Source organism: Fistularia commersonii, chromosome 22 (genome assembly GCF_037954325.1).
Source record: "Fistularia commersonii isolate RoL2024-O1a breed Wild chromosome 22, RoL_Fcom_v1.0, whole genome shotgun sequence".
Classification (NCBI taxonomy): Eukaryota; Metazoa; Chordata; class Actinopteri; order Syngnathiformes; family Fistulariidae; genus Fistularia; species Fistularia commersonii.
This window is the reverse complement of record NC_141305.1, coordinates 2,295,861-2,317,197: the sequence shown is the minus strand read 5'-3', so window position 1 is coordinate 2,317,197 and position 21,337 is coordinate 2,295,861.

Sequence of the window (21,337 nt, the reverse complement as noted above, 5' to 3'; positions counted from 1 at the left end):
AATGGGTTGTAGATGCTCGGGCTAACGTGTCCGCCGGCACTGTTGTTCCAGCTTTCGCAAAAACCGGCATCATTTCCGAGGAGCCGCAAGGCACGGAAAGTGACTCTGACAGTGAAGAAAGTGAACCCGGCATGTTTGATGGAGATTTAGCACAGCTGTTCAAATCAAGACTTCCATGGGTTCGATTGATGACGATTACCGGCAAAAAATGTGAATACAGAACTCAGTTTAGCTCCCGCTCTATTTACACATACCCAAACTTGTATGCTTGTGTGTGTGTTGTCGTGTAAGGCGGACGTAGTAGAGGACACCATGAGAACGTTAAAGGGGGAACTGTGGGCGTGGATTGTATATAAAACCCGCGCCTTATAATCAGGTGCGCCTTATATGTGTGTGTTAAATACAGCAATGGCATACATAACTGAGATTGCGCCTTTTAGTGCGGTGCGCCTTAGGGTCGTGAAAATACGGTATGTACAATTCTTGTCGAAATAATTTCTTCATAAGCAACTATGTCGGATCCGACAGGTTTCGCTCCTTTGTTTAGTTCCCTTTCCTCGTTCCAATCCAGGTAATCCCACTACGTTGCTCTTTTGTTCCAACGAACGACATCCCCGTTAGCATAACAACACCTAGCTTCCGCAGATCAACTCTTCCGTTTACACAACAAGCCACCGTAACCCAGGCGCGCCCAAAACCTCAGCACTTACATCGGGCGGAAACTTCGGAAATTCAAGTCCAGTTGACAAGACAAGAAGGTTTCGAGAAGAATTCACCATCACCGAGAACCTCCACGGACATTCATCTATACTATCAGCTATTAGCATGTACTCGGTCGAGGCAGCACCCAAAGACACCCAAAGAGCCATTTGGAACCGGTTTCCATGGAAAAGAAAACACTGGGAGCCGCAAATAATTTTCTAAAATAAAGGTACCACTGTATATATTGCTTTTTGTTACCTTTACACTTTGTATAAACAAGTGTGTAGTGTGTTGCTTATGAAATCCACAAAGTGCTACAGAGAAAATTACATTTTATTTATGGAATGAACACATTTTGAACATTTTGAGCTTTGGGATTACAGAGCGTGGAGCGGAGCCTTGACCTGAATTTTAAAAATAAATTGGGAAAAAATAAAATCACTGTGTCAGAAAACAATAAAAAAATGAATATTTGGAAAATATCTTCATAAATATTTATTTTACCCTGTTCATGGGACTTCAAATCAGGACTATACCGGCTGCCGGGTATAAATATAATTTTATATGAATATTTCAAGATCGCGATAATCTTCCAACTTAGAACTAAAATTTAAAAAAAAGGAACTAACACAAATAAAATACACTTCAATTAAAGTGCGTCAGGAGTCTCTCTTGTTGTTTGGATGGTTTGATTGCAAATAAAGCACGATCGAAGCGGTTCGACAAGGCAATGGGAAGGATCCGGAGAAGCGACAAATACGAGCGATACCGACGGTTTCCAACGACGACCGGGGGTTGTCCACGTCTTTAGGGAATGCAAAAACACATCTGTAGACTCCGAAGATTAGCAACAGATGGTGAATCCCCCGATTGACCGAAATGGAAACGATAGTTCTCACCGCGTTGCTGTGGTTGACCTACCCGCCTCCTTGAATAAAAAAGAAATAGCAGTTTTCCGTCCTGCCTGTGATGCATTTTGCCCGAGGGGTTTCCACCACACGGGACTCGCTGCTCATTTCCTCTTTTCTTAAATGTGCCTGCCAGCAGCGGTCTAACGAAGAAAAAAAAAAAAAAAAAGTTGGCATTTTCATTTCGAATTAGCAGTTTGTACATTTGCACGCAGGCCACCGTAGGCTTCAGTTCATTTCTGCTGTCTACCTGTTATTACTTAAAATATAAGTGAAGAATAAGTTGAATCATAGTTGAATTTTATGATACGCCGACGGACTCAATGGGAAGGAATGACGTGTAGCTCTAGTTTGAAGCTCAACCCTGGAGCCTGGAGGAAAACGGTATCTAAGATACACATTTCTTACGACAAAAGTTTGCTGTTTGACTGGATTTCCATGGAAGCGCTTTTCCCTTTGTTTGGCGTGGGTTTGGCGGCACAGAACTCCAGTCTGAAGGCCCCCCCCCCCCCCCCCGCAGATGTTTGCAGAGTGGGAAGGACACGGGATGATGTGTCCGAAAAGATGACGTTTTGGCATTAGACGGTTAGCATCTAATCAAGAACGGGTCACGGATGAAGGCAGACACAACTCGTAGCCTGAAAAGCTGACATCAGATTGTAGTCATACTCCTGAGTACTGACTCATTAACCACCAGAAAACGGCCTGCACATCTGGTAAAGATGTCTCCAGGATGAGTCTTCATGGTGAGGTCCAAACCAGGAGAAGACCCAGAACCCACTGGTTGGACTCTATCTCTAACACCTCAAGGGTTCTCCAGTAGAAGCTGGACCAATGGGTGGGGAAGGAAGGAAGTCTGGATGTGCGGTCGTGCAGGCGTGGTATGCGAGGTGTTGCAAGAGGTGCGGTTTTCTGATGTTATCACCAAGTTCCCGACTCCAGAAGCTTCCAGGTAGATGGAAGTCATACGAGTCTCTTGCATTCCCGTCCGACCCGCCTGGATACCGAAGCGAAACCCGTCGATTCTTAACTCCGGCGCGGAACTGGATCGGCAGCTTCGGAGGCGGGTTGAACCTCCTGAGGCGCCGCGTGAAGCTCAACCTCTGCCAGGCCTTTTTGATCACATGACAAGGAACACGTCTTCTCCAGAAGTGGAGTTTCTCCTTTGTTGGTTCAACAAGTCACATGAAGGCGTTCTGTTGTATCAACTGACTTTTGTTTTTTTTTAATGTCATTGACAAAAACAATAAAAAAACGATCAGTGTCTATTCTGCTTCTCCGGAACCCACGTGTTAATTTTACGGTGAATTTGATTCGACGTTTTTGCACAACCACAAAACTTTGCCAGGAAGTTTGGCTGCTGATCGGTGACTGTTTTTCTTTTTCGCGGTTCGCTTAGGTGTAAGGACGCGGTGCGCTGCCAAAAACCGGGGTCGCCTTCCCGCCGGCGTGAATTGTTTAGATAAATCAGCCGGTACAAAGATTGGTCTCGTCCGATTTAGCGCTGCCGCACCTCGCGGTTTTCAAAGTACTTGGCACTAGATAGCTTTCGCACGCACTCAGCAGCAACGGCAACAGGTGGACGTGTGAGGAAAACAAACCAGACGAGACGCTCGACCGCCTCTTGCTTCGCTTTTCCTCGATAAGCACATCGGATCTACCTTCTCCGCCATCCGTCCAAACGCTCATCTGGCCCGCCTTCATCGCTACCTTCTCCTCCACATTAGTCTACATTACATTACAATCATTGGCGGACACTTTTAGCCAAAGTGACTTACAAAGACCGATTTGACCGACTCCTGGACCGATCAGTCGAGATATTAGGTCAAATGTATACTGCTCAAAAAAATAAAGGGAACGCTTGAACAACACAATGTAACTCCAAGTCAATCACACTTGTGTGAAATCAGGAAGCAACACAGATTCATTTGGACTTGTTTTAAGGACATTACATCAAAGTTGGATCAGCCTGGAGTTTGTTTTTACACTTTAATTTGGAGTGTGATTCCTAATCCAGACCTCCATGGGTTGATACAATTGATTTCCATTGATCATTTTTGTGTGATTTTGTTGTCAGCACATTCAACTGTGTAAAGAGCAAAGTATTTCATAAGAATATTTCATTCATTTAGATCTAGGATGTGTTTTTTAAGTGTTCCCTTTATTTTTTTGAGCAGTGTATAAGGTGTAGACTGAAAAGTACTACCACATGACCGTACAAGAACAATCAGGTTAAAACTCATTTATCCAAGTTTAAAATGGTGGATCAACGGGAGTTGAACCTTGAATTTTTACATCTTTCCAGCGGTCGAGTGATGTGGCCGTTATCGGATCTTCTGGTCATGTGTTACCTGCATTACATTACATTACATCACATTACATTACATTACATTACATTTGGCAGACGCTTTTATCCAAAGCGACTTACAATAGAGGACATAAGCACTGCAAATAAGACTTGCAAATACAAGATGCACAGGAAATATACAGAACAGTAAGCTTGGGTTAGTGAGTTTTGTTTTTTTTTGTTTTTTTTGACAAAGACGTACACAAACACACACTGCATAGCCTAACTTGCTGCCTAACCTGATCTGGGGCATCAGCGCAGTAAAAAGTCCTGAAAGAGAACAGTTTTTACCTGTTTCTTGAAGGTTGAGAGAGATGATGCTAGTCTTGTTGCTTCCGGAAGTTTGTTCCACCACTGAGGTAGTAGAACTGAGAACAGTTTTGCCTGAGATCGCTTAGAGCGAGCAAAAGGTGCTGCTAGTAGATTTGTATTAGAGGAACGCAGCTCTCTGCCGGGAACGTAAGGTCTTATCATTTGGTTCAGATATGCTGGACCTGTTCCTGAGGTGGTTTTGAAGGCCAGGGTCAGGACCTTGTTCTTGATCCTGGCAGCAGGCAACGGTTGATCTTCGATGCTTCCCGTCTGACTTCAGGTCAACATCGGGCGACACGTATTTTGCGGATCATAAGGCGCGCCGCGTTATAAGGCGCCATATCGATGAACGGTCCGACAATCAATCGAGCGGAGCGGTTTGGTCGCTCACCGAAGTCCAATGAAGCATTTTGGCAGATGTTTGAGTGTACCGCATAAAATTGGTAGGAGGTCAGTAAGCACAATGAGGACTCGTACACAAGGCGCGACCGATTTTTGAGAAAATTCAAGGATTTTAACCCTATTATTATGTTAAGGGTCAATGGATGAAATGGGTCAAATTGACCCTTTACATAATAAGAGGGTTAAGTGCACCTTATCCTATGAAAAATATTATTTCTCAATGTCTCCAGATGAGCGTTAGCTAAAGGTCGCAAGACATCATCCGGTGTTTTCTACGATTAGCATCTCCTTAGGAAACGTAAACGACGGAGAAATGTTCCAGAAATGTGCGGAAACGCTGCATTTTGAAGGCATTTCGTCGCCTGATTCGCCGGGAACCCGAACTCGTACCGACTGTGAGAATCGGCGAAGCGGTCGGGGGGTCGGCGGTGTGGATTTCACAGGTATCGAGTGTCGGCAGAGTCCAAACAGACAGAAAAGTTAAACCAAGAAAGTACGGGGGGAACCCGTTGCTAAGGGATACGGGAGGCGCTCGGCAGAGTTGAAGAATTGAAACCCAAGCGGATCCCCTTCGATGCACTTTCGTGGTTTTTGCACGAATGACATGAATGAGACGCAACGACCCGGCATGTCGGCGCACGAAAAGCATCGTTTCCATCGAAGGCCGTAATCCGGCGACGCCTCGGGCGACGCTGTTGTTTTTTTTTTAACATATTCATTCATTCAAACCTTTATTTATACTTGTTAGACCACTGAGGTCTCCCTCATTTTCAGGGTCGACAAGTTTACAAGCACAGCGCAACAATAAAATGAGATCAAGTTAAAAAACAGGAGATAAACTAAAAACAGGTGAAAATGAGATTAAATTAACGACAGTACGGAAGCAGTAGATGAAACTCGAAACAAGTAAAAAATGAGATCAAATTAAAAAGTACAAGGAGGAGGATGGAAATAAAAACAAGTACAATTGGCAGTACAAATTAAAAAAACAGTAGATAAACTAGAAACAGGTGCAAATGTGATTAAATTAACGACAGTACGGAAGCAGTAGATAAAACTCGAAAAGTATGAATGAGATCAAATTAAAAACTACAGGTGGGGTGGATAAAACTAAAAACAAGTACAATCGGCAGTACAAATTAAAAAAAAAAACAGTAGATAAACTAAAAACAGGTGCAAATGTGATTAAATTAACGACAGTACGGAAGCAGTAGATAAAACTCGAAACAAGTAAAAATGAGATCAGATTAAAAAGTACAAGGGCAGTGGATAAAACTAAAAACAAGTGCAATTGGCAGTACATAGATTTTTAACCAAGTGTTTAAAAACAGCGGCAGAGGAGAGGGCATCTAATTTCTTATAAATCTTATTTATACATTTATAAAAATTTTATTTTATCTTATTTTTTTTTAATTTCATTAAAATTCTATCCAGTAATTAATTTACACATACATTTATTGAATTTCTCTATTTTTTTAAAATATTTTTCAAGAATCTTATTTCTTTATTATCCAAATTTGATTTATTTCTAATTTTTTTCTTCTTTTTTTTTCTTGCCCCATTTGCCCTTCAGGGAAAAATAATTTTTTCTCCGATTCTGAATCTGATTCATCGGAGGTCAGCGAGAGTTGTCGGTGACCATGCAGACGTTGTTGTCTGCGAATGCGACGGGAGACAATAAATAAACCAAAGCATCTTTATCCCGGGGAGATTTTCATCGACGTCAAGAGGAAATTCTTCTTTCCGCGCTCTGTTTTTGTTTTGTTTGTAAATAAACGGTAGTTGTGTGTCAACGCCGCGCCATCGGTAGACAGAAACCCGACGTCTTCATATTTGTTGTTGTTTTACCCCTGATTTTGTTGCAGCTGTCTATTTATTTGTGGATGTCTTTCTATTCATATTTATATTCATTTTCTTTTTTATTTTTTTTTATTTTTTTTGGACATTTTTTGGGATCAATAAAGTTTATCTTATCTTAGTTCCATTGCTTTTTGTGCAATAAGTGTTTTACTGCACAACAACCCCAACGTATACACATCATTACTAGATGAAATCATCAATAGTAATACATGCACATATATAACATATATATATTTTACAAACCTTTAACTTTATTTTTATTTACCTATTTTGACCTTTACTGCTCGTTTATTTCATTCTTATTATTCACTATTTTATTATTATTATTTTTTTTTTTTAGATATAGTTTAATTTTGATTCTTGACCCCACGAAAAGCAATTTCCCCCCTGGAGGATCAATAAATAATTCAGATTCTGATTCTGAATCAGTACGCCAACGAACGAATGAGCAAATGAAATTCAGATACAGTTGAATATTCGTCAGAGGAGGTCGTAACACCCCGAAATACCAAACGGTCATTCACACCACCAAAGTTCACCATTTTAAGTTTTTTTTTTTTTTTTTTTTCAAAATTGCTGAAAAATAAAAATCACATTTAGCGTTTAAATATGAAGAAGAGACGTGCGTTGACACGGCAACCAGCGGAGCCCACTATGGATTGCGCAATGATTCTGCTAACTGTGCTAGCATGCTATGCGGCTGAGACCGTATTGCTGTCTCTGTGGATGCCACTATTAAAATTTTCACTTCAAGCACTAATATATGAACTAAATTTCCATACTTTAGCTGACGTGTATAATTTTTTTTTGTCAACAACTGTAACGTGTTTCTTGTGCCGAGTGATTGTAAAGCGACAGCGAAGACACGCTAAGTGAGGCACGCAGTGACGGTGCCTCATGCTAGGGGGCACCGCTGATCCCAGGGAGCCTTTTTACTACTCGGCTAAAGAATAATAGAATTTGCAATAGCAAGCTAATGTAAACAGTTAGCAAGTCAAGTGCAGCCATCCAGTTATTTTTTCCTCTTGCTTGGCTTTGTTTCCAAAATGGAGGATTTCATAGCTGAACTGAAAGAATTGATAAGTAAGGGAAGACCGACGCCGGCGCTAACAGATTCACTTCAGACTACGAGATGGGATGTCCAGTAAGAAAGCGCCTTTTCTGCTTTTCCTGCATTCTTTTCTCAACTTCTGACAACGTCTGGAGTCGGCCACTCACATTTAAAGTCAAATCGCGCTAAAAACATTCTGGATGTCCAGGATAGATTTGGCTTTGAATGAAGAGCAAAGACTCGACATCAGCATCCGTAATGCTAAGCTAAAGCAAAACCCAGAGATTTATTCTCAGCACTGAAAAAACTCAAAACAAACAGTCGGAACAGGAGCGGCAGTGATTTCTATTAAAACAGAGAGACTTTTAAAACTCGAGAAAGACAAGATTCCTACAAGTAAGTTACTTTATAGCCTTGACTTGTTACTTTGACACTTTATAGTTTTATTTGTATTTCTTATTCTCCCCCCTTTTTTTATACTGTTTATACAATTTCCTACTTTTATTTATTATTGTTATGCTTTTCTTGAAACTCTGGCACAACAATTTCCTTCGGGATAAATAAAGTTGTTCTTATTCTTATTCTTATTCTTATTCTTATTCTTATTCTTAATCTTACTGATGCTTTTCTTCAGAGGGAGCAACGCATGGATTTCATTTATAAGTAAAGGTAAGAGACAATAAGATTTTTTTTAAACGTGCTGTTTTCTATGCGATGTAAAGAATGCTGATATGGTATTTTTAACAAAACACGTCAACTGCTGCCAATAAAATGGTAAATAAGCCACTCTGATGACGTCAGTGTCATGAACGTCAGCACGCGTCACTGCGAAGGACGTTCAGGACACGGATCTGCAACTTACAGGAAAAGACCTGGACTTACATAACGGACACATGCTAACACACACACACACACACACGCACACACACACACATACGTAAGTGTTTATCAACCGATGGTTATTTTGGACTGCTGAAACGTCCAGCACACGTGGCGGAGATGTTTTTAAAAAGTCCGTCGCCCGCGTTCATGCAAATACAGGACTGTCTCAGAAAATTAGAATATTGTGATAGAGTTATTTATCTGCTGTAATGCAATTAAAAAAAAAACAAAAATGACTTTTTCATCATATTCTAATATTTCGAGATAGGATTTTTGAGTTTTCTTAAGATGGAAGCCATAATCAGCAATATTAAAATAATTAAAAGCTTGCAATATTTCAGTTGACTTGCGATGAATCCAAAATGTGTGACATTTTTGTTTTTGCAATTGCATTACAAAAGAACTTTATCTCAATATTCAAATTTTCTGAGACAGTCCTGTATATAATGAATGAATGAATGAATGAATGAATGAATAAATGAATGAATGAATGCATGGTTGTGTGTCCATTTATACAGGACTGTCTCAGAAAATTAGAATATTGTGGTAAAGTTCTTTATCTCCTGCATGTAATGCAATTAAAAAAAACAAAAATTACTTTGTCATGATATTCTAATATTTCGAGATAGGATTTTTGAGTTTTCTTAAGATGGAAGCCATAATCAGCAATATTAAAATAATAAAAGGCTTGCAATATTTCAGTTGATTTGCAATCAATCCAAAATGTATGACATTTTTGTTTTTGCAATTGCATTACAAAAGAACTTTATCTCAATATTCAAATTTTCTGAGACAGTCCTGTATATAATGAATGAATGAATGAATGAATGAATGAATAAATGAATGAATGAATGCATGGTTGTGTGTCCATTTATACAGGACTGTCTCAGAAAATTAGAATATTGTGGTAAAGTTCTTTATCTCCTGCATGTAATGCAATTAAAAAAACAAAAATTACTTTTTCATGATATTCTAATATTTCGAGATAGGATTTTTGAGTTTTCTTAAGATGGAAGCCACAATCAGCTATATTAAAATAATAAAAGGCTTGCAATATTTCAGTTGATTTGTAATGAATCCAAAATGTATGACATTTTTGTGTTTGCGATTCCATTAAAGAAGATAAAGAACTTTATCACAATATTTTAATTTTCCGAGACGGTCCTGGAAAGCGGTCTTCGTCTTTGGAAACGGACGCCTAACAACAAAACACCTGCTGCCGGAGACTCCCCGACACCCAATTGGTGAGAAATGGTGGTGAGTGTATGAGGTGACCGGGATATGTGCGCGCGTGTGTGTGTGCATGCATGTGCCTATGTGTGCAAGGGAGGGACAAAGCAAGCGTGTGTGTGTGTGTGTGTGTGGTTGCGTGTTGGTGGGCGGTGTGTGTGTGAGAGAGAGGGGATTTGCAATTTACGTGAGAGGCAGACAGAGTGGTGTGATATCAAGTCTATCTTTCAGATGGCTGCACATACGCTCTCATGCACACACACAAAAACACACACACACTCGCTGTGAAAACGGCGGTCCGATGGGAACCCTCGTCCGCCGCCAAACGTTATGTCACGGAGAACAAAGGTGTTAAGCCCACCAAATTTTCTCCGAGCAGTCTGATCTGATGAGCGCATTCCTTTCCACCGCTGACATTTTTCTCCATTATCACCGACACAATGCCATGTGTGTTTTCCGGGTCGGCGTAACCTCGTCACGGGCGGGCCGTCCAGGAAATATTCAAATTAAATATTCATTATTCCCATCGTTACAAGTTGGTTCTCCGATCGGGGTTCCCATTTCCGGGTAAATGCGTCCCCGAAAGCGACGCAAGATGGCCGCCGCGGACGCTCTTTTCACGTTATATTTCAACCGGTCGCCCCCGTTGAGTATCCCGCGTCCCGATTAGCCGGCTTTTAAAAACCGAGCGTCCGCTACATTCCCGGGGAAAGAGGAGGAAAGGGAGATTCTTGTTCCCGCGGCGAAACTTACAATCCCGCCATTGTCTTTCTTTTTTTTTTTTTTCCTCATCTTCTGTTGTAATGGACTTCTGTTCTCACTTCTTTATCCGTCGTATTCGTTCCAGAAACCAACCCAGAACCCTGATATTACTGAAAAAACTCGCCGTCTGCTGCACGCATCTGGTGCAGACCTTGAACGTTAGACTGTAAATATTTGAGACGGTGCCCGCACAGTTGCCTTCTGTAAAAGCAGATTCCGTTCCAAGCGCGGGGCGTGCAAACTCCTCTTATTTTCTATTTATAACGGCGGCGGCGGCGGGGTCGGGGACCGGTTTTCGCCGATTTGGCGGATTGGACCGGCGGTGTGAGCGGCGCCAGCGGGTCACGCCAGGTGAGCCGAGAAGGGTTCGTCCAATATGGTAACAATGTTCCTCCTCAGGGACGGAGTCACACTGACTGTTTCCAGCTGTTAGGACACCAAACCCAGTGCATTTCACAAGGCGTAATAGTTGGAGGGGGCGGGGCGGCCATTCTGCGGCGAGCTCAAATCTCTGAGGAAATTCAAATTTAATGATTAGGAGATGAAATGAGATGTACGTTCATGATCCCATGTTGGGGGAAATTGTTTAGCGGCAGCGGCGGGAGCAGTAAGGCATACAAGACAGTGGCGTGCTAGCTAAAAATACAAGTAAATAAATTGAGCAATAAATAAATAAAAATTTTAAAATAAATAAAATAAAATGAAAATAAAGTGAAACAAAGTAAAATAAAATACAACAAAATTAAATAAAAGAAAAGAAAACAAAATTAAATAAAATAAAACAAAATAAAATGAAATAAAATAAAAGTGAAATAAAATAAAGTGAAACAAAGTAAAATAAAATACAACAAAATAAAATAAAATAAAACGAAACGAAATGAAATAAAATAAAACAAAATAAAATGAAATAAAATAAAAGTGAAATAAAATAAAGTAAAACAAAGTAAAATAACATACAACAAAATAAAATAAAACGAAACGAAATGAAATAAAATAAAACAAAATAAAATGAAATAAAATAAAAGTGAAATAAAATAAAGTAAAACAAAGTAAAATAAAATACAACAAAATAAAATAAAATAAAACAAAACGAAATGAAATAAAATAAAACAAAATAAAATGAAATAAAATAAAAGTGAAATAAAATAAAGTAAAACAAAGTAAAATAAAATACAACAAAATAAAATAAAATAAAAGAAAACGAAATGAAATAAAATAAAACAAAATAAAATGAAAGAAAATAAAAGTGAAATAAAATAAAGTAAAACAAAGTAAAATAAAATACAACAAAATAAAATAAAATAAAATAAAATAAAACAAAACGAAATGAAATAAAATAAAACAAAATAAAATGAAATAAAATAAAAGTGAAATAAAATAAAGTAAAACAAAGTAAAATAAAATACAACAAAATAAAATTAAATAAAAGAAAACGAAATGAAATAAAACAAAATAAAATGAAATAAAATAAAGTGAAATAAAATAAAGTAAAACAAAGTAAAATAAAATACAACAAAATAAAATAAAAGAAAATAAAACGAAATGAAATAGAATAAAACAAAATAAAATGAAATAAAATAAAGCGAAATAAAATAAAGTAAAAAAATGTAAAATAAAATAAAATAAAATAAAATAAAATAAAATAAAACGAAATGAATTAAAATAAGATAAAATAAAATGAAATAAAATAAAGTGAAATAGAATAAAAGAAAATATTTTATTGTTGGTAGCTTTGACAGCGGTACAGTGGCGGTGAGGTTAGCGTGCTCATTGCTTAGCAACTTAGCAAGAGTTTGCATGTTCCTCCTGCTTGGTGTGTAATGATGTTTTTCCAGCTTTTTTCCCCGCAGTCCAAATCATGCAGCAGGTTAAGACACTCGACTGACATTCATTTATTCATTTATTCATTATCTGTACCGCATGTCAGTTTGCTGGAGCCTTTCCTAGCTGGCGTTGGGCTGCAGGGAGGGTTTCACCCTGGAAAGCGGCGAACCCGGAGGAGCGCAAGCCTCCGATAGCGTGCATTTTAACACCTTTACGATAATGTCTCGATCAGATCATCAGATCGGTCCTCATGCAGGCGACCTTCCCCTGACGGAGCTCAACGTCAGTGGACTTCTGATCCAGGAGAGATATATTTGATAAACGTAATCCTCTGCAGCTGACGCTAAGAGCTCAAGGTCAACGCTAGCAGATAATTAGCTTATGTACAAAAAATAGCATTTGACCGTCCGGAAAAGAATGTCAAGGATAGCTGCGCTAACTATGGAAGCGTAGTGTGGCTAATGACCAGTTAGCCTACGTAGCCGAAGGTTCCGTCTTGTGCCGAAGTGTGGAAACACCTGGTTTGTATATGTTTCCAGTGCACGTGCCGCTCCTCTTCTGCGTAACCAAGGGGAGATGATTTATACATACGTATGGATTTACTGCATACGTATCCTTTGAGGGGAAACGCAGCCGGCGGCTTGTGTTTTTGCCACGTGACGGTTGTGAAATCTCTTGCCAGAGATCATCCCTTTTCTTCTGCACGTTACCGTGGAGATGTACTGACATACTTTGGCGAGATGGAACACGCCTGAGTTTTTTTTTTGCGCATCCGCCCTCGGATCGCTTTCAAACGCCGCCGTCCTTGAATACGCGTCGGCTTTTTGGATAAATTATTTATCGCGGGGACAGAATTTCACGCTGGACAAACACCAAGCGAAAGCTTGACCCGTCTTTCCCCATCCAGTGTTTATTTTTAAAATCACCGCCAACTCCAAGCAAAGGTTTTGACCTAAATTGCTTGGGATCTCTGTGGCCGGTAAGTAATAAAAAGAAAAGACAAGGCGTCTCCCTTTTATGTCCCGCGTTTACGGCACCAAACTTAAGGCTAATTAAAACTCAATCGGGCGGCGCATTGATAAACAAGTGAGGTCGGCAGAGAAATTCGGAAATAAACAAACGGCTGTATCTTATTTTGGTTTTCCGCATCTTGCAACGTGTGCGTTCTGCAGCGCTCCTTCAAAAACCCCTTGGGTTTCTTCGACATTCCTCTCAAGGAGACGCCTCCCGTCTTTCACGGCGCTTTTGAACTCGCGCTGAGATATTTGCCGTTTCGTCGAGCGCATCGATCTTTGCCCTCCGGGTCTTTTGGGATCGTCCGTCCCTTCGTTGCGATCTTGCGTCGCTCCAGATTTCATCTGGAAGTGTCGCGTCCAGGGGAATCTCTCGGATCTGCATTCTCACATTTGCGGTAAGAGACCGCTAAGCGTCTTCGATGTGCACCGCAAGCGCCGCGCGCAAAAACGAACTCCCAAGAAGAAGAAAAAAAAAGGTTTTAAACTATCAGATGGGTGAAAGAGTTTTTATCTCCTCCCTGCCTTGTGAAGAGCGTCGCCGCTAGCTAGCCGCGGCGACGCAAAAAGAACCTCGTCTTCGTGAAGCGAAACAAATGTAAACCTCAATGATCCGTTCTCCAAACCCCAAAAACATACCGCACTCTGTTAAAACCTCCATGTTGGTGTATCCGGGCCAAAAAACACTGAAAGGAATGAAAGATAACCTTAATTATTGCGGTTTCTGGTGTTTTTCCTCCTCTTGCCAGCACAGGACCCCCTTCTCTAAACCAGCAAAGGCCTTCTAGCAAACTCCCTTACGGTACCTCCAGCATGCGGGCTTTCGTTCATCCAAACTAGCAATAACTTTCCTTCGTTAGCGTGGTCGCCACATCAGCCATCTTTTGCGCATCTTTGTCCTTCAGGATGGTAGCCATGTGGTATGCTCGGTAAGATCTGGCTTGCTGAAGTTCTCCTGTATCTCAAAGAGGGCGTGGCTTACGAGTTCCACCAATCACAAAGACGGCCTCCGAGCTAAAATAGGTGTTGGAACCGAAGCCGCGATTCCTAGTTCTTGTGCCGTCAGAACGCACAAAGAAATGGCCTAGTTCCTGGGGGGGGTTCCAGGAACCGCCAGAGGCTCCAACGGTGCGAAAATTTTCAAATGTTCGGATCAAACGTGCGCCCGGCGGGGAAGTAACTCGTCAGTTTTCCCACCGAGCACCCGAGTCGGATTTGACACACAAAGTCCCTTTTGTTTGGCCGAGTGCCACGCATTCATTGGCTGATATTCAAAGACAGCGAAGGGTCTGCGGATTAGGGTCAGTTTAAGGCTCGGCTGGATAAAAGAGCGGAAAGGGTCAGGGTTAAGGTTAAAACTGAAATTGGGGGAGGGAACGTGTACAAGCCTACAAATGAATCTCACTTGAATACTTACGTTATGGCACCTAGTGATGTTTTCCGAGGGGTTACTTGCCTTGCCGTTGCTAACTACGCGGACACGCCGCCCACCATACTTGTATGCCCCAAATGCACCACCGCAAGGGGAAGCTATCTGTCCAACCTCGCCAATCAAACTGACGAATCTTTCGTTTTTAAACACTTTTAGGTCAGAGAAGTTTTATGGCGCGCTGGAAGAACCAGATCAAAACGATCTCCGCTTCCTGTGTTTCCACTCCCAGGAGCTTTCGCTCATAGTTTTTGACACTTTTATCTCTTGGCTCGTAAATCATCGCCCTTCCCGAAAGTCCCCGGGCTCTCGCTCATCTACATGTATCGTATCAGCTATTAGCATGTTTAGAGATGGCGGCGTTAAAAATTTAGAGCAGAAAGTTGAGTTTCCCCTTTTGGAGCTGACGGGATCAGGAAGGAGTCCACCAGAAGGACAGCTCACGGTAGATGTTTCGTAGATAAGCTCGGAGCAGGATGCTGAAGTCGGAGGTCCAGAGGACGACCAGAGAGGAGGTGGATGGACGGAAGGAGGGAGGACAGGAAGCGTGAGGCAGATGATGGGAAACACCAAAGGAAAAAAAAAACGCTTTTTTCCAGGTGAGCCGACCTGACCGGCAGGTTGGTTGCAGAGATCCAGCAGAAACTGTGAGGAAACTTGTTCAGTTGTGTAAGTTGGATTACTTCATCCCCCGAGGCGTTTGCATTTTTCCCCCCGTGTGTCACCTGCGGTTGTGAATTCCTTCCTCCGGCCTCCCGACGAGCCCCCGCACCTCGTTCCCCGTGAACAACCCGGCTTTGCACGAGTGCACCGGTCCAACGTTTGCCATGTCATTCATGTTCAGGACCTGTAAAACTGCTCGTGATTTATTTATTTTATAAATGCAGAGCGAGCTTAATTACAAATTTGCAGAATTCTGTACGGCCATTTATTCATACAAATATTTTTACATAAATATATGTACATATATCTAAGTATATATGTATACATATAGATGTAAATTTACACATATATACATACATATATAGTATATGTACATAAACGCATATATATACACCTATACAGTATATATACATATGTATATATATATATACATGTATATAAATATATATATTTATACATATGTATTTATTGGATAAATCCAGAAGATATTTATACATAGATTTATATACATATATTTATGTTTATATGTATACACATATATGTATATATACACATGTATATGTATTTATATGTATTTATTTATGTAAATATATATCTACAGACATACATATATATAAACAAAAATAAATATATATGTATGTATGTATATATATATTCATATATATGTAAATGTGTGTATATATATATACAGTATATATTGTTTATTTATTTATTTCTTATTATTTCTTATTATCACTTTATCTTTGATTTTATTCCTTTGCGTTCACAATTTGATGCTGCTATTCTATATGCCCCCAATTGCCCCACGGGGACAAATAGTTTTTTTCTGATTCTGATTCAAATAAACACTTTGAATCTTGAATATAGATCCAACCATTCATTCATTCAGTCATTCACGCATCATATCGAGACATACCGTCATTTCTGATAAGAAGCCGCTACTTTTTGCAAAAGCTTTGAACACTGCGGCTTAAACATTGACGCGGCTAATCGATGGATTTTTTTGGGGCTAGCGAGCTTCCCGCCGCTATAACATTTAGCGTGAAATTCTGATCCCGTTCAATTCCGACTCCGCAGAAGTCAACTTTAATGGTTTTAGTGCGCAGGAGGAAAACCAAGATAGCGATAAGCTAACCGCTAAAAGAAAATACAGCACAATCATTCACGCTCTCATTCATACGTCATATGGGAGTCAATAACGGTGAGTTGTAAGAGCTGCACTAAACCGGTCACCACACTTAACCAACTATTTAAACTATCTGCATACAAGCCGCACTCGCACACTCAACTTTAACGTTCACGTTTTCCACCACTGTTTACAATTCTATGTATGTTTACAGTTCCTGTGCACTGTTTGCACTTCCCTGCACTTTTACTGCAGTATGTTTACAATTATTCATTTATGGATGCGCGCTGAACGGCAAAGTAGGGAATTTGCAGCTCATAAAATATTGAATATTCTGCTCAAAATAATAAGGGGAACAATTGAACAACACAAGTCAATCCCACTTATGTGAAATCAAAGTGTCCAGTTAGGAAGCAATGATTCATTTGGACTTGTTTTAAGGGCATTTACATCAATTTTAGTGTGTTTTTCCTCTTTCATTTTGCGTGTGATTCAATTTTTGTGATCATTTTTCTGTGATTTTTTTGTCAGCACAATCAACTCTGTCCAGAACAAAGTATTTCATAAGAATATTTTATTCATTCAGATCTAGGATGTGTTATTTCTGTGTTTCCTTTATTTTTATTTTTCAAGCAGTGTGTATAAATGCAATTCTGTGCGGGAATTAATTTATACATACATTTATTTTATTTCTTTATTTTTCACATTTTTTCTAATTATATTTCTTTATTTTTTAAAATTCGATTTATTTTTAATTTCATTCCTTGATGTCTCTACTCCAAGTGCCCCTCGGGGGGAGAAATAGAGTTTATTCTAAATTCCGATTCCAACGATAATAAACATAAATAACAACAAATATAGACCCAACTATTCACTCATTCAGTCGTGGAAATGTGCAATATTCAGAACTGTGCAATATTTCATTTCATAACAGCTACACTACAATTTTTCCTTTTATCATACTATTGTGCACTCCTTACCTCACTTGTTACTAAGACACTTTATAGTTTTATCACTTGTTTACTAAGACACTTTATAGTTTCACTGAGACACTTTATAGTTTATTTTTATTTCTAATTCTGCCTTTTTCTTTTTGTTATTTATTACTGTTATATTTTCTGTAACTCTGGCACAACAATTTCCTTTGGGATTAATAAAGTTGTTCTTATCTTATCTTATCTTAAATCATCTCTTAAATGCACGTTTCGTCCCGGCGGAGAAACATTGTCAGTTTCCCCATCCGGATTAAAAAAAAAAAAAAAAGTCCCAACGTTCTCATCGCTCTCACATTCTTCACATCCAGACTTTTGGATCGGGAGCAGAGATAATTACGCGGATTAATAGAAATCTCATCTCGTCAGTTTCCGACGGCGATCGGAATTTTCTGACGAGCGACGACGCAAAAATATGTGACTGATCCGCACAAAACGCACAAAGAGAGGGAACGACGTGGCGGGTGACGGAGGGATCAGGAATCCGCACAATGCCCGCACATGTCCTAATCTCACCGCTGCCGATCTGAATTACACGTCCTCGTAGCCGGCGTGGGTTTCCAGCGGCAGACACACTCACACGGAAATCTCAGTGTCAATGAACTGCAGTAACCCTCTTTTAAGGTGAGGCCATACCTCTCAGCCAATCGCAAAGAGCTGAGAATCAGGCACCCTGCCCTGAGCCAATCGCCACCGTCTGGTTCCCCCCCCCGCCCTTTTTTTTTTTCTTTTTTCTTTTCAGCTCCTTTTCATTCTTCCTCACATACTATTTCACGAGTAAGTCGCAGCTCCGGCGTGCGGAAGTGCAAACCGTTTGTTGATATGCGCCCGTTTTTTTTTTTGTTTTTTTTTTCTCTCCCCCCCCTCCCCTCCCCCCCCTTCCCCCTCCGAAAGCTTTTTTTTTTTTTTTTTTTTTTTTTCCCTTGTATCTCTTCAGCTCGTCCGCCGCTCCATTGTGTTTGCGAGTCGTTCATTCACAAAATGCACAATAACGTGGGCGGCGTCGGGCGGAGGAGGGATCCCTCGATCTCCTAGTCTGCAGCCACGCTGTGCGTGAACGTCCGACGTTACCGGTCAGCGTCCCGCACGAAGCCGCGGGCGTAACCCGAGGTGGGAACGCCGTCGTCCGCCGTCGACGCTTGCGTAATATATGTCAAGCCAAGACAAGGCGGGTTCTGTTTCTTGGTCGATTCCCGACGGCGAAACCCAGGTGGTCCGTTCCCATACGTTGGAAAGGACGGGGGGAGGTCGGGAAGGCGAGCTCGTCAAAACAAGACGCTGTTGTGTTTGGAGGGGCTCGGAAAAACAAAAGCGATGGGAAAGAAAAGGGTGAGAAAATAAAAATCGATCGGTCGACTCGGTCGAAACACGGTTTCGGACGCGGCGGAATCTCGCTGTTCGTTGTTCTGTCGGCGTTTTTTTTTTTGCGACATTTTCCGACGCCGACGCGGGACGATCCTCGTTTTTTGGACGTCCTTCTCCGTTCCCGTTTATCCAGATCGGCGGCAAATAACGTCTGGGGCCGCCAACGCCGCTCCGGGGATTGTTTGTCTACCGGGTTTCCTGTTCGCGGTTTTCCTGGAGCTCACACGCGCTCGATTTTGTCGGACGAACAACAGACTCCGGATAATCTCCCAAAACGTCCTCCCGGAATTTCGGCTTTCGGAGTCGGCCCGAGCGTTTGGTAAAACGATCAGTTTCAACAACCCGAGGGGGGTTGATTTAATTTCTGGGTTATTTACAAAGAAGCTCAACTGCTGGGTTTGAAGACGGAGGCCCTCAAATGGTGGGCGGGACTCACAAACCGCCTAATCTTTGGGCAGCGAAGGGGCGAAGCAGGACGTCCGGTCGGCCTCCGAACCCTTGGTCGGAACCAGGAAGCGTCAGATAACGGGGTGACCGTTGATCTAAAAAAAAAAAAAAACATACTAACCCAGAACCAGAATTTCCTGCGCTTCCTGTTTCCTTTGATAACACGTGAATGGATTAACAAATATCAACAACTGAAATGTTGTTGCATTAAATCAGGCGTGTCAAACCCACGGGTTTATCTTTGGGCCTTCTAGCTGGCCCGCCGATATGTCGCAAGCACCATTAAGCACTACAAGTCCCGCAGAGCATCGCGGATCGATCGCGTGGCGGCAAGCGCTCGTCAGCTGGCCTTGCCGAGTCACCTGTTGTCAACTGTCAGCCCCCCCCTCCCCCAAAAAAATGCCTTAAACAAAAGGTGGACTTTGAAAACCGCAGGGAGGGGGTTTCAAGACAGCTGCGAGGCAGAGTTTATGTCCGCGGAGTGAGCGGCAACACTTCTGATACTGCGCAGCTGTCGATTCTTACCCGTGGAGTGAAACTTTTGGGGTTAAGATCAGCAACCACGGGAAAGGAGATCCTCGAAGCGGAAAGCGTAAATGAATGCGATGTGAGGTCCGAAGAGGATTCGGGAGAAAATGCACCAGGAAGTACCCAGGAGAAGCAGCCTGACCAACGCTGAAGGCTTTGCTTTCGCGACAAGGAACCCCTTTCTCGTCTCACCTGGAGAGTCAGGTCTACATCGTTCTCTCTAAACCTTGACGAATGAAAGAGGTGTTACTTTTTTGTTTTCTGATGGAGAAATCGCAGTCCTCTGCTTAATAAGGGGGACAAAATAATAGACGCTTCTCCAGGTTCGTTGCAAAAAGACGGAAATGTGTCGGCATGTGATGCCAATGGAAGCTTCCAACACATTGGGATGAGGATGCGTTGCTTTTAGAGACTTTAGAAATACATGCAACAGATTTTTCTTGTATTTCACGTTAATGTTGTTGTTTAGAGACAAGAACTTTGTCAGTTCAAGGTTCTAACTTAGACTCGAGAACAACCGAGAGCAGAAACTGAGCTGTTAACGTTTCCTTGTAGTGCTTTTTTTTTTTTTTTTGCCACCACAAGGAATGTTGGATTTTTCTTTCAAGGAAATTCTTTTTATTTTTTTTGGGCCGTGGAAAAATATTTTCATTAGAAATGACCCTGGAAGCGCTGCAGATAGAGCCATAAGAAATTGCCGCAACTGATTTTTCATTTATTTAATGTTGTTTTAATAGGTATCATTTAGTTTCAAGGTCAATATGTCCATCTCTAAATTTTTCAATAAACATTGAACTTATCCGGCACTCCACTTGTACCGATTTTGAGTTTGACACCCCTGCATTAGATGGTCTCGCGGTTCAGTGCAAGAAGCTAACCGGCCATACTACAATTTGGAAAATAAAACATAACAATCTACTTTTTTAAATAAAAATGTCTGCTCGGGCACATTGTTTTCGTCGATGTTGACAACACGGCATGACACGATGTGACTCAGAACTTACAGCAGATTTCAGCGATGCGGCTTCCCGGGTTTGTAAATAGCATTTTTACCCGTTGTTAGAAACGTAGCTGCTTTTCCGTCGGAACCGACACCCTCATCGGCAAGATGTGGACATGAAGCCTTGGGTTTTCCAAGAAAAATGAACAAATTCTTACTTATTCGTTGAGGTGAATAAGAAACCTGTATGCTCGGCGCGGATGTAGAAAGTTTTGTTGCCACCATGAGACTCGCCGTAGTTAAAAAAAAAACAACAAAATGCACGGAGAACCGAGAAGACACGACTTGTTTTACTTTTCATCGTGAATCTCAGGTTGTTGGTCATGTATTTTTTTTAAAGAAACAGTTCGTGAAATAGAAAGGTTCGTATAATTTACGCTAAAACAAAGGAAACATGTGGACTTAGCGATACTTCCTGGTAATTATCATCATAACTCGTCAAGATGGCGGGCGGGAGGACGCTGGCGCGTTTGGCTGCCGCTTCCCGCTCTCCA